The 14,823-nt window shown below is 44.8% G+C and overlaps 1 long non-coding RNA gene across 1 annotated transcript; it reads left to right on the top strand.

The window, feature by feature from the left end:
- The first annotated feature begins 579 nt into the window (after window positions 1–579).
- Window positions 580–1,645, top strand: LOC136559027 (uncharacterized). Its single transcript, XR_010783953.1, has 2 exons — window positions 580–654; window positions 923–1,645. It is a non-coding gene; the product is annotated as an uncharacterized lncRNA (long non-coding RNA).
- Window positions 1,646–14,823: the final 13,178 nt, after the last annotated feature.

The raw sequence follows: 14,823 nt of genomic DNA, 5'->3' as shown, positions 1-14,823 counted from the left end.
ATAAGGAGTGTAGTAACAGGTGACTTACATGGACAGTTTCCAGTCCAGCTGAATTACTATATTAATATAATGGGTTTCATTAAAATGTGCTAATAGCACAAGAAATGCCCTCAGTTGCTCAGTTCACTCTGTAATAGGTGCTTGGGGAAGGAAGAACCTTGTCAAGACCAAAGTTTTGCTCTGTGGTGAACCTTGAAAGCTTCACTGTGTTAGAATCCATAGTTAGAGCATTCTGTGATAAGCAGCACCATGCATCACTTTGATCTGGGCTGGAGAGGGTGGCAGCCTGGAGCTCCTCCTCCAGGATGTGTTACCCCCTCTGCAGGGCAAGCCTCAGGGGAAGCTGGGCAACCAGCCTGGCCCATCGACCCAAAACAGCTGCCCAGCACTTTCCTCACATGGCCCCTGTGGTGGTTTGACAGGAAATGTGTTTTTTTGAGATGCTGTGTTTTTGGCCAATGGATATTCAGACTTTAATATTGGCATTTAACCTGACCATTGAGACATGGACACGCCTCTGAGAACACGGGGTTAAAAGCAGAGCTCTCCCCTGGGAGGGCTCTCTTGGGTTTCCAGTGGGAAAGAGTTCGGGTCTCTCCCCCGGCCCAGCTGCTGGCTGGGCAGGGGGAGGGGAAAGCCATGAGGCCGAGAGAGGTAGGCCTGAGCCCCGGGGTGGAAGGGTGGAAGAGAGAGAAAGAGAGAGAGACACCGGGAGCCATCGGGCAGCCCCCCCTGAGAGACACAGAGAGAGAGAGAGGGAGAGCCGCTGCCTGGGACTGTAACCTTGAAGCTTGATAAACATGGGCCTGCGCCGGCAGCACGGCTGGGACGGAGAAGAGGGGGGGGTTCAGCCGGCCGCTTGTAGGAGCTTTTAACCCCTTTTTGGAGAATGAGAACTTTACAGAACATTGACCTTTTCTAGAAGATAGAGTGGAAGATGAGGAAGGAAATGGGCCAGTGTGAGAGAAGTCTGGGCGAGTGAGAGATAGTAGAAGAATAGAGAAGAATCCTAGTGGGAAGAGATGATGGAGTGGCTTTTGCTGGACTCTTTTTGTATAGCCATGGACAGAACCATGTTCCTTGTGATACAGAGACTGCATTCTAGGGGGAGGCAATGGCCTCAGAACCAAGAGGGTTCAGTGTTGATGCCCCTCGGCCCCAGGGGGTGAAAATATGGGGGGGACAGGTGTCCCAAAGGAGAGATTGTGGGGACAGGTGTCCCAAAGGAGAGACTGTGCCTTTTTGGAACGGAACAGAGCATCCTTAAAAAAGACAACCCTAGAAGCAGTTCTGGTCCATGTTCAGTGGTGAGAGCACTGGACATGAAAGGAAGAGGTCACGACGGCAGATGCACTCCGGGCGGTGCCACGAGTGACACAGAAACACACGAGGCTTCAGCTGTGTTTCCAGGGGAAGCCCATGGTACAAGAAGGACTCCTCTCCTCTTGATGAACTGAGGATTGATTGTCTAAAAGGTGGTGCTGGACCGAGAGTTGGTGATTTGAGGAACCAAATGTATTGTGTTGGAAATTTGGTGGGGGGGAGGAGGGAATGCACTTGTGAAGTTTTCATTTTCCCTGTGTGTGTGTTCCTTTTTATCTGTAGTTGTAGAGTAGTTAATAAAGTTCTGGTTCTTTTTCCCTAAGTAGGAGCCTGCTTTGCTTATTCCTGGTCACATCTCACAGCAGAAACCAGGGAGAAGGTATCTTCATGGGGGCACTGGCATTGTGCCAGTGTCAAACCATGACAGCCCCCAAGCACAGGCACTGCTTTGTACCCTAAGGAAGGATTATTTCTTTTTGTCAGGGATGTAAATTGTGCCACTAGTAGTGATTCACCTTCCCTGCAAACCCTGCCCTGGGCTAAGGGCTGCTGGCAGTGTCTTGTAGGCACAGAGTTTGTGGTGATTTGGAGTGGGACTGGCCCAGCCTCATCCCCAGTGGGCACAGCTGTGCAGGACAGGTGAATGCTATTGAAGGGAACGAGCCATGGAGTGCCCAGGGGCACTGAGCAACCACCAAAGGGAACAGAGGGCACACAGGTGCAGGGCATCAACAGGAGGGGATAAAAGGCTGGGCTGAAGAACAAGAAGGGCAATGCTTGCAGTCTTCTGATAGTGTGTGGTGCTACTCTGTGTATTGTGGCTGTCTCAGCTGTGACATGTACTGTATGGTGACCCTGACATGATTTGGGGGTGAGGTACAGCCAGTGATGGAGCCCAGCGTAGCATTGAGAGCAGCAAGGAGACACTGCCTGGTCTGGACCAGACTGATTTTGACACCTGGGGTACAGGTGAGCTGCTGGGGACATAATGGAATAATGGGAAATAACTTAAGTGAAGAACAGGGTGTAATTTTTTTACTCTGTGTATTGTGGCCAGCTCAGCTGTGGCATGTGCTGTGACAGTGTCTGAAGGAGTGATTTGCTGTAATCGTACATTTACTGCAGTAAGTGTACCCTAGGCTTGGGTGCTAATGAGGGGTAATCTCTTTGATGATCTGGCTGCCTTAGTGAGGTCAATGGTCGAAATTAGTACCTGCAGTCAAAGGGATTTTTGTTACTCTAGATAAGGATCCAAGACTAAAGCTGCTGAGAATTGTTGCTGGCTGGTTCCCAGGTGCCCTGGGCCCATCTCTTTACCACCTCCTCCAGGCTGCAGTACTGGATTGCCTCACTGAGAACTTGATAAGGAAAAGTATTTCCACAAAGAGACCTCCTTCCTTTCTTTATTTAAGTGCTTCTTTTTTTTAAATGAAGCAAGTTAAGAGAGAAAATAACTTTGGTCATCTTTTCAGGACCATTTTTGTTTATGCTTGTGTTAAAAAACATAAAGGAAAAGCTTCTAAAACCAGACTCTTCACAGTAAAATGAGTAGTGAATAGTGCCACTTCGGTAAATGTTACCATTCATTTTTCAATAAATTACCAATTTATCCTTCTGAATGTAGCAATAAAAAGAGATAAAAGGACAGAAGGAGGAGGAAAACTTAGGAGGTTTATGTTTATGGCCAAGCATTTGGTTTTATGTTTACCTCATGGGAAGTAACTCCATATATCATAATAATTGACTTCACCAAGTACCTTTGAAAAAACAGACTTTGCTACAAAAAAGCATCTTGTTTCAGAGAAGCCTGTGCATGGTTTTCCACTAAGGAAATCATTCCTTTTTGAATCAGTGGTTTAAGCTTTTTACAATGTTTATATGTAGTGGTTCATTTGCTCAGTTGGTGGCTGAGAACAAGCAAGATCATGGCATAAATATAAGGAAAAGATTTATAGTTTGCTTAAACCCTAAACAAATAATCACTTATCCACCATCACTCCAGACTGATTCCTAAGAACTTCCTGTAGTGAAGGCTTCTCCCTGCCCTACACACTTGCAGATATTTGCTTGTTACCATTTTGACCCCAGTGATTCATGGGCAGCTCTTCCACAAACCTGAGCAGGGATTTTGATCTGCCAGACTTCTGAGGGGTCACTGGATTTTTCCTTGGCATTCTGGCACAGGAAACAAGGACTCTCAAGCTGCTGAGCTGCTGAATTTTTCCATCATTTAACACAACAGAAGCAAGTTTTGTTGCTGATCTGTTTAGGAAACAATATTTGTGGCAGTTCCTCCCTGAGTCAGAGAGCAGAGGACTGGATTGTGGTGGGCAATAAAAAACCCTGGTGTTCCTATAAGGACTTTAATTACTCAGCTTGTTACAAGTGAGACCAAGGGAGGTTGGTGGCAATGCCAGTTTCAGAACAGCTGCAAAGGATTTATTTTTCCTTGGTGATGAGTGGAAAAGGCTGTAAAAATACTGTACAAGGTTGGCTAATAAACTGTATTTTATTAGCCATTCTTATTATGAGTGTTTACAAGCTAGTGTGCTGATAGGCATTTTGATGAGATAGTATTCCTTAACTGTAATCATTCTGGAATTAAAAAATAAAGGACAGAAAGCTGGAAAACATGGCATATGCATATGTCAGACCCAGATTTATAGCCAGACAGTGAGAAGCTGGCTTGGCAGCAGGTTACTTTGGATGGTAACAGTGCTGGCCTGGCCAAGTCCCTTGTGGCTTGCTCGAAGTAGAGAGATAGTGTGATTTGTGGATGTTTCCTTGGAACATCCCAGGCCCCTGAGGTGTGAAAACAGACCAGCAAGCTGATGGCACCCCTGTCTTCTGCCCCTTGTTCCCCTTGGTGTCTGGGGTGGGCACAGAGAATGAACAAAAAGGCCTGGGCAGCCTCCCCAGCCTGTCTCACAGAACGAGCCCTTTGCAAAGTCAAGACTTAATCCTGGGGATTTGAGTCCCATTCTATCACCACTGAGCTCCATCATGGTGTTCTTTGTGTGCAGTTAGGATGCAATTTCCTGCTCCCAAAGTGGCCTCTTCCAGGCTGGAGCTGTTTTCTAGCATGCTTCCTTCCAGTAGGAGCAGTGCATTCCCAGGAATGCTGCCTGGCCAGGGCTGTGATGCACTTGTGTGTTGGCAGCATTACACCTCAGGCTGTGATGCACCAGCAGTAACAGTCCCATAATCACAGTAATGACAAGCTAGTGGGAAATTGAGTTTAACCTGGGAAGAGGCTCTGTGAAAATGTCCTTGTGGTTATTGTCTCTGGCTTTCTGTTTATTGCTGTTCAGTCACACAGCCAAAAACGTGCTCTGCTTGCAAGAAGAAAGGTTTCACTGTCTGTTTTTTCACTGTGCTTCACTTCTGCCCTCCTCTTCTGCTGGCAGTCCTGCAAATCTACCCTGGGTTGCCAAGGTCCTGCTGGTTTCTTTACTTTTTATGCCTAATCTCCAATAATAATTGCTCTGGAGGAAAGCCCCAGTCTTGGTGGCAATTGTGAGTCTGCTGTGGGCAGCTGGTGTGCCCTGGGGCATCTGTGTGACCCTGGTGCCTCAGCTATGGTGATCTGCTGGTCCTGTCACCTAAACAGGAAAAGGAGCTGTGCAAAGCAGGTAGCAGTCAGAGCAGCAGTCACCTAGGGTCAGATTTTTTAGGAAATTAAATACATAAAGTTGCAGGTCTGGCAGAGTTTCATGGCTGTGTGTTTTTGTGAGTCATACTTTGTACCAGTGGTTATTCCAGGTCTTGATCAAATTCAAACCTTGCCTGTTATCTCAGTTCCTCCCTGAAACAAAGGAAATATGCCCTGCTCTGTTAGAGTACTGTAAAAATACACCTGTGAATATCTGTGATGGGGATGGAGTTTCTGACTTGAAGCTCAATCCTCTTGGGAGACCTTCCATTAATTTCTTTGGGGTTTTGAAGATCCCAGAGGATTATTTCCCCAGATATTAAAGGATCAAAGAGATTTGTAGCTTATCCTCATCTCTCCACGGACTGATTCCCTTTTCACTGTTTGCATCTGGGAAAAGAAACAAGAACACATATATCCTAATATTTTAGGAAGCAAGCAATGGCTGCCAGCTGTCATGGGAATGTGATGCATTCACGAATGGCACAGTAGGTGCTCTGTGTGTTTTGCTAAGAACCAAGTAGCACTGGTGAAGCAGGCATCCAGTTAAAGATGTGGCCATACCACCAGACATCTCCTTGCTAATACAGGACAAACAGCACCCCATTTCTTGAGGTTTAGGTGGTGGGGAACTTTGTACAGAGTGTATTATGCTAAGCAGATTTTTAGCAGAATGCTTCAGCATCCACATGGCCAGATAGATGTGTTCTGAGATTGGGTTTTTTTGATGTAGTTCTGGCAACATCTTAGAAATTGCACATGACTATTCTTCTATTTTGAAAAGAAACTGCTGATCTCGTTTAACTTCAAGAAGGTTCTTCAAAATGGTTTTGTTTTTTCAAATACAGCAGAAAGGCCCTCAAATCTCTGAGTGCTGTGAGAGTGTTTGTTAAAAAAAAAAAGACCATTTTTAAAGCTGGTAAATTAAAGACAATTTTAAACAGCTTTATAAAGATAATTTCCTTTGTGCTCAGTGCTTTGGCATCAGATTGTCAAACAATACAAATAGGCAGAAGAGCTGGACCATGTCACTGTCACCTTTCCAAAACCAATCTCCAGCCAACTGCAGAACTGGATGTTGCTTACCATTAACCCTGAAAGGAAAGGAGACACTTTATTCAAAGCCTATCTTTTCCTTAAATATCACCTATCTAAATATTGAGCAACTACAACCTTATGTAATTGTGGGGCAGCTGGAAGATTTTTTTTTTATAGAACAATGCATAAAATAAAGCACTCAATTCCTAATGAACAATCCATGTGCTTCTTTTTTCAGGGAGTCCAATGTTCATTTGTCCATCTGAACAGAGAAGAAAAATTATCAGGGAAACTAGCATCAGTTGTGTCAATCTGTGAGTACTTTAAAGCTGAAAGTTAGGAGCAAGTTGGTCTTGTGTGTTTGAAGAACATGATGAATATAGTGGCCATATGTGACAGCACCTGCACTGGAAGATGGAGGAGTAATCATGCTGCAGGAACAAGGCTTGAACAAACACAATCATCTCCTTGCATATGCTCTGTGTAGCACTGCAGGTGACCATTATGATGTGGGAAGGGCCTGTGATCTATGAGGAAGAATCTTCCCAGATCTTAAATTTGAGGCTTGAGTTTAGGAGCAGGAAAAGATTGAAGGTAAACCCCAGAAGGTGTATAGCTATCCTGCAAGCAGAAGTGGGAGCTCCACAGTCACTGAGCTGGTGTCAGTAAATAGCTGTGTTTGCAGAAGATGCTGTACTGCCTCTTGTGCGTGTTTGCAATCTTAACAATGAGGGAGAAGGGAAAGTCTCCCCTTTGGGGAGACAAAGGACTGAAACTTGTGCATTTAAAATTCTTCTCCAATATAATTCTAAAGCTAACTCTGCTCTGCCATTAATTGCAGACCCACTTTTTGAACTGGATTTATAGAGGGGCTTGACATCACAGAAGCTTTCTTATGCCTTAGAGCTTTGTGAACTCAGATTTGAGCATTCATCCTGCTTAATTTTTGCTGTCTAGAAGTCACACATCTTGTGGAGAAAAAGAAACTTTCACAGCTTGCTTATCTGAAATGTCTGTCTTGGGAAGATACCAGTCTCCCTTTGGAGGAGCCTGTCTCTGTTCTGGTGGTACAGAGTTCTTCAGGGTAGGGGATGAAGCCTGTGAACATCTTCAGGAGAGGCAGTGACTGAGTAGTGAAGTGTGAGGTACAACACAGTGTAACATGATGCCTTTAAGAAAAAAAGAAACCTAAGATCTTGCTGGAAACAGTGGGCTTTGACCTGTCCATTACCAATGGAGAGATGAGGGCTGCAATGGAAAAGTGTCATGAAAATATGGGCCAATGCCTAGCAAAAACCTCAAAATCGTGGCAGGATTGGGAAAGCAGTAGGGGTCATCTCTCAGTGAAGGTGTACAAATCCATGGATGGCCCACACAGTGAAGCCTCTAGGCAGTTCTCATCTCTACATCAGATAAAGCATGTAGGAGATAGGAAAAGGACACAAGGCTTATCAAGAGTTAGTTTTCATAGACTGAATAAGCTAGAAAGCTCTGATTCTCTGTGGTGGAGTTTAAAAACCTGTGTGGGGAAAGAGAGAAGGAATGGGCATCAGATGGTCATCACAAGATTATACATACTAAAGGAGACTTGGAACATGCTCATGAAAACGAAATCCACTGCATTATAAATGCAGATGCATCACTTCAGGTGTGTATGACCTGCTTGGTAGCAAATGTGTGAGGATAAGATTTACCTGTGAGAAATGAAATGGTCGAATGCCAAAGGGCAGGGGATGCACTGCTATAAACACTGTGAGTTTGCAGAAAGTCTAAATCAGGTCTGAACCTGGCCCTGGGCTGCAGCAGCCTTCTCCCTGCTTGTACTCCTAATTTCACACTGGGTTTGGGACTGCTTAGAAATGTAAAAACGGATGTTTTGGTTAGATTTGAAATACCCCTCCCCCCAGCACTATCCCTGCTTAAAATTCCTAGCTATCAAACAGCTACTTCCTCACAGATTATTGGCTTTTCATGTTGCTCAAGTGCAGCCTTTTCATCAGACCGCATATGTTCTGATCACTTTCTGGCAATTTTTCTTATTGTAAATAAAGCCCATTCAGGCACAGTTTATATAACCACTATCTGGATAATACCCTCCTAATGACCAACTTTCTCTGGAGAAACACAATCATATCTCTTTCCCCATTTCTGCCAACTGCATTTGAGCTGGCCACAGAGCCAAGCGTGGCCCTGCTATTGTATTAGTGCAGATGGGTGGGAGTCACAAAAGCCTGAATTGGAAAATTCCCAACCTGTGGGCAAGAGCTTTGGTTTACTTCTTTCTGTTGTAGAGGTTCCCACTGATTGAGTTGGATAGAAGTTTTCTGTACTTTGAGGCTTTTTCACAGGGCTTTTGAAGCTTGAGGCTTTTGAAGGGACATGCTTTCAAAAGGCTTGTGGAAAATGAGAAGGATTGTGTTTGGGTAGGATTGCAAACAGGAAATATACCTCATCTCTTGTCTGATGGAGTGTTGTCTGCACGTAATTCCATGGGCCCCCTCTTGCCATAGGTGTGCACTCTTCTCTTGTAAGATGATTGGGGTCCATTTAAGCTGCTCCAAGTTCAGGCAGCCTGGGGATCCAGGGCAGGGGAGTGCTGGAGGACAAGTGAGAGGTTCTCACAAGGTGCAGCCAAGAGCTTTGCCACCAGCTGGCAGGCAGTAGCCAATTGTGTAGGCAAACATAGCAGCAGCTTGCATTGTAAGAATTGCCAAAATCCTGCTAAATTAGATGGTATTTGGAAGTGCTGTGTTCCCAAAACCTAGCTCTGACCCCAGTGCAGCTGGAGTGAGGAGGGGTGCTGAACATGGTGCAGCTGGCAGTTGCCTTCTGCAGGTATTGATCCCAAAGCTAACATGTGCTAAGCAAAGACTTCCTCTTTCTCGAGCTCTTTGTGTGAGTAATTTGGTCGGCTGTGTTTGCCTGACCTTTTAAGCTGAGCCTGGCAGGGAAAGGGGCAAGAATGTTCTTGTTACTGCTTTTCTTCAGGCTTCCCTGAGCTCTGTGACATGTGGAGATCTCAGGGAAAGAGTTACAAGACCACAGATGCCAAATGAGCTGTGTAGCTCCAAGCCAGGAGGCCAGTATCAACCCTCTCCACTGTCTCATCTTGTGTCAGCTGAGGCCAGTGAGGAATAGGTCTGATGTGCCTGGAATTTATTTTGGGTCAGGGAAGCAAGGCAAATTGTGCATTTTTTTTTCCTTCACAAATAACTTAGGCACACCCCAGAAAGGAAACCAGCTGGTGAAATGCCAAGACATGCTTTCAGATTCAGCAGAACAGAAAGAAAAAGCGGAAACAAAACATCTTTCACACACCTTCATGTGAATCAGACAGACAGAAAATTACTTTTCCATGTGTCTTTTCTAGTAAAACCAGCATCATTTGTTGTCCTTTATTGGGAAACTCCATCCCCTTTGCAGCCCCCCTCGTTGTCCATGCTAGGAGAGCAGTTTGCTCATTTTGTTTGGAAGCACAGTGGCAAGGTGGAGCTCCTTGGCTCAGACTGGATGCATGGCCCAAGGCTCACAGTTTAGCCAGGGACCCTGTGTGCAGCATGGACTGACAGCCTGGCTGGAAGTAATTCATGGCAGAGGTTTCCCTGAGGCAATGAAAGGGAGAAAGGGAATCAGTTCTTGATGTCTCCAGTGCCTCTGTTCATCATGAAAGCCCACCCTTGCATTGCTCTTTCTCATGTTTTTTTCCCAGCATCCATTATCTGCAATAAGCCCAATGCCTAAGCATCAGGGGTGGGTTGTGGGCCAGGAATCTGTTGGGCTACATGCCCTACATGGACCCCAAAGAAAACCATCACTGTCCACAGCACTTGGGCAATGACACAACTTGATAAATGTACCCCAAAACTGAGGAAAATTAATCACTCATCAACTGCATTATGCTACATCAGGACGTTTGCAAATTGTTAGCAGAGAATTTGAATGTAAAATATTTATAAATTCTTTTCTATTTTTAATATTCTGTGAAGATTTGGCTGATATAGCAATTCTTGAAATTGCACAGAAATATGATATACAGCATACTGCAGAATATATCACCATGTCTTTCCAGATCCCTGCCAGCATACTGGGGATGATTTCAAGGTATGTCTGGATGAGAAAATCACTGCTGGCTCAGTGATTAAGCAGCAATGCCAAGTCCTGTGACTTTGGATCTCAGCTTTCATTGCTTCCAAAAGGCCTGATTCTGCTCTGTTATAGTGCCAGTGATGCCCCTGTGAACAGAAATCGAGTCCAGAGCTCATACTTGGGCCAGATGGCCTCTCAAACCTGCAGGTCAGGCTGCAATCTCACTGACAGGAGGCTGGATCTACCTCAGAGTCACATCACCTTTCATCTTGCTGGAATCACTCTGGTCTGATGTGGGTAAGGGGCAGAGAGCCCTGGGTTTGCCTGAATGATCAACAAGGCCTTTGTGGCTGGCTGCAAATTTTTAAATGCCTCTGTGGGTCTTGCAGTGGATAAAACTGGCAGAAATTAGCTCCAAATGTGGCTGGCTCAGATAAAGGAGTCAGCAGTACTCAGACTCAGAGGAATCAGTAGCAGCTTTTTGGCCCAGAAGAGAAAGGGAAAGTGAACCCCAGGATTCAAAATAAGAATCTGGCAGATAAAATATAACCCAAAGAGCAACTGACTTAAGCAGATGAGCTGATTTTGCTGCTCTCTCGTGTTGGTGCCATCTACCTATTGCTTTATTTTTTTATTTGTAAGGAAGGGATTTGCAAAATAATGGCTGAGCTGTAGAAACTCCCAAAACCTGCTCACAGCAATGGGTCCCAGCAGCTGGATGAGACAGAGGAGCACTGGAGCAGGATCTGCCCTCGTGTTGGCTGCCTGCAGAGTGTAACATGTGGCTCAGGGATGCAGGGCAGACTCTCACTCCTTAATGCTCGTTGCTGCATGAGTGCTTGTGAAACCTTCACACAGCGTCTCTCACAGGATCTGTCCCTAGTTTTGGTTCTAAAAAGATGCAGTGAGAAATTCTGAGTCCTAATATTGCTGGAGAAACTCCCACTGGCCAGATCTATCCCTATACAGGTGATTTGAACAGAGCCATTGGTTAGCACAGTGACACTCTGGAGTCAGACAGAAGATGCCATGGAGTGTTTTCTGATCATCTCCAGAGGTGAGAGAGCCTCTTCTGTACACACATATCCCCATGGCAAAGGAGGTGTGTCTGCACCTCCCCTTCAGGCATTCTCAAGCCAGCTCTAAGTTCCAAATTCAGGCATTGCTGCAGGTTAACACTGCAGCCCTGTAACTGCCTGAATGAGGTTTAACCTTGATTTACCCTTTATTTTACAAAGTTTAGCCCTTTTTCAGAGTACAGGTCCCTGAGTACAATACCTCCAATCAATCCTGTTTAAGATAGGCACCTCTTCTGAGCCCAGCTCTGGCTGTAAGAGAAATGGGTAATGATGAAGCCTTGTGTTTGTTCAACTCTGTTTGGAATTTACAGCGCTTTGTAAATGATTTATTGCAGTCATAGTAATTGATGCCTCTGCAAATGGATTCCCGTCAACAATACATTCAGACCCAGGCCTTCATTTCAGGCTCATGGGGACAATATACATTTAATGGGAAAACTGGTCTGGTTGCTTTTGGCTCTTATTTATGTACTACAATGAAGTGCTTATCTGCCTGGTGGTGGTTCTTGTTTCTGTAAAAGGAAAACTGTGGAGGGAGCAGGCCCATCATGTGCAGGAGCTGGGATACACGTCCTACCTGTGAACAGGAAAGATAGATCAAAGACAGATCTTTACCTCTCACTCTTCCCTTCCCCTCAACCCAAGATGGAGACTCCTCCTTGCTGTTCTTGTCGAGACTTCTAGAGACCATGTAGTTTCTTCCTTGAACTCCTTTATGGCCGTATGTTTGATGCTAAAGAGATAGGAGAAACCTCTTCCACCATGCAGGTCACTTTGAGGTTTTCCATTAGATTTCCCCTTTCTTTTTTACTGGCTGGCTATGAAAGTTTCTGGGTGAGAGTCCTTGTCTTGCAGGTCCTGTTGCCCTCTTGTTAGGTTTATTCTCATGTGCTTCCACCAGTGCAAAGAGCTTTTCTATTGATAGGCACTAAGTGCTCCCTGCCTCTGTGAACACAGGGCACTTTGGGATTGTGGAGAAACTGTCAGTTTCCTTGTAGCTGCAAATGCAGGGAAAATATCCGTGTGGAAAACACCAGCACAGAAAATATAGGGATATTGCTGTTACTCAGTAGTGTCTGTGAACATACCACCACCATTGAACTGACTTGGAAAGGAGGAATTCAAGGAAGAAATGGTTCCTTTAGCAAGACCTGCTGAGTATGTTGTCCATGTCCATTGACTCCACTCTTGGAGTGTTGATATCTCCACTCTTGGAGTGTTGATATTCTATCACTTCAGCCACAGTCACCTGTGGTCTCAGCTGTGACAGGGAATGTCATTCTCCAAATCACACTGCTTATGTATTTTTGAAGTAAGGATAAAAGCCCTGTATGGATTTGTGAATAAATACAAGAGAAATATAATTCAGCTCATCGTTTAGAGTCAGTAATCCCAAATAGCCAGAGATTTGTGTTTCACCTAGTGCCTGATTACTCCTTTCAGTCATCTCATTAAGTGCCTCATTTCAGGGTGGCTACAACACAGTATCTCCATGGGGTTCAGCACAGAAGAGTAATTGAGACCTTGAGATCCTACTGTCACAAGTATCAGCAGAAAGGAGGAAAAAACTGGTATTTTTTTAAACAAGGTACTTCAAAGCAAGGAATTGCCTTCCAAAAATAGTAGCCAGCACTTTCAGAAGTCAGTTGTGGTTTTAAGGTGTTAGCTGCTCTTTGGTACATCTTTAGGACTGCAGGTTTTGGAGAAGTGATGTCTGTCTTCACTGTACTGAGTCATGTACAGGGACTGAAGAACAGTGCATGGGGAAAAGATTTCCAACTCCTATTAGAAAGGCTGAGCTGAGGAGGGATGGAGTCTTTTCTAGGTATGACCCATGGGTGTGGTGAGCTGGCCTAATCCTCTAAGATAGCCCCATATCATGTCTGGAGTTCCCTGGAACAAGGTGGGACAGACTTGATGTTCCAGATGGCTTTTTTGCTCTTATATACTGGTCAAGTATTTTTCCTGGTCTTTTTGCTTGTGGAGCAAAGACACATTAGAGGCTGTGGCATAAGTGATAGAATAGTTTGGATTGGAAGGGAGTTCATCTATGCCAACACCTTCCATTAGTGAATCAGCTGAGATGTGTTTGACTGGGGCTCTTTTCCAAACTAACTCTACCTTTGGGTAGTCTTCTGGTTGATCAAGATCCAATTTTCATTATCTTCTGTCACAAATTGTGCTGGTGGTTTTTGTTGTGATTGCAAGCAGTCTTTGCTCCCACAAGGAAGAAAAGCTGAGAGAATTGGGATTGTTCAGCCTGAGAAAGAGAAGGCTCTGGGATGTCCTAACTGTGGCCCTCCAGTACATGGTGGAACTACAAGAAAGTTGGAGAGGGCCTATTTACAGGAGCGTGTAGCCACAGCACAAGTGGGAATGGAGTCAAACTTAGATATGAGGAAAAAAATTCTTCCCTGTGAGGCTGGTGAGGCACCATCCTGGAGGAGCCATGGATGCCTCATTCCTGGAAGTGTTTAAGGCCAGGCTGAACCAGGCTCTGAGCAACTTGGTCCAGTGGAAGGTATCCCTGCCCATGGTGGGGGTTGGGACAAATGAGGTTTATTTTCCCTTCTAGCCCAAACCAATCTCTGATTCTATGACTGAGACATCAAGATATGCTGCTAAAGTCTTAAAATGCACTCGTATTTCAGAGACCACACAGTAATTTAATTAGACTTCATCTCATGTAGTTTGGTTCTGTCTCTGCAGGCAGGAAATGTTGGGGGCATTGGCAAGGCAGTGCAGCAGTAATTCCAACCTGACGTCAGCAGGGATCACCTTCCATGCAGTGTCTTGGCACCAGCACCAGCTCTCCCCCTTAACTCCCTCCTTCCCAGTGAAATAAAAAGAGACATATTGGCTCCTCTCTCCTCCAGCAAACACCCTGACAATGGAGGAAGGTTTTCCCTTCCCTTCCTCTTTCCTATTCTTTTGCCTGGCATAAGAAGCACTGGCAAATCCAATTTCTTTATCAATTTTTCATTCCTGGTGGTGTGTTTGAAGCAATAACTGGTGCCATGGGAAATGAGCTGTGGTAGAAGCCCACAGGGAGGCAGGGTTGCACAGACACTGATGGATTGTGCAAGTCAAGAGAGTAAAGGAGCTGCTCTGTTCATATTTAAGGCTACCACATAACAGACTGCCCAGGATGACTACACCCTCAGGGGTTTCTTGTTAGAGACACATTTGTCTATGTTACCAATATTCACATCTCCTTGTTTTGAAAAAGCCTTGCAAGTTATTTAAGAACGGGGTAAAAGAATTTCACTATTCATTTAAACACTTGTTTCATGCATATTAATTTAAACACATTAGTTTAAATGTTTGCTCTAAATCCACATTTTCCAACTCAGGACTGCACTTAGCTTTACCCACTTCTAGGTCATGGTTGTGTTGTTGTTTGGTTTTTGTTTTGTTTATTAATTTCTAGCCAATTAGCCTCTTCCTTTTCCTTCTAGCCTGGAGATACTGACCTTGTATGATAATCTTTTTCATGTTGTTTGTTAAACACTACTGTCTTGGTTTGAAAGACAGGTGTCTGCCAAGGAAGGAATGGAAAGCATGACCCCCTTCCCTTCAAATTATAATCACTTTGAAATTACAGGGCTTTCATGCAAAGATGTGGGGAAGGGAATAACAGATCAT

The sequence above is a fragment of the Molothrus aeneus genome, chromosome 7, assembly GCF_037042795.1.
Source record: "Molothrus aeneus isolate 106 chromosome 7, BPBGC_Maene_1.0, whole genome shotgun sequence".
Lineage (NCBI taxonomy): Eukaryota > Metazoa > Chordata > Aves > Passeriformes > Icteridae > Molothrus > Molothrus aeneus.
This window is presented reverse-complemented; position numbering and strand designations above follow the sequence as displayed.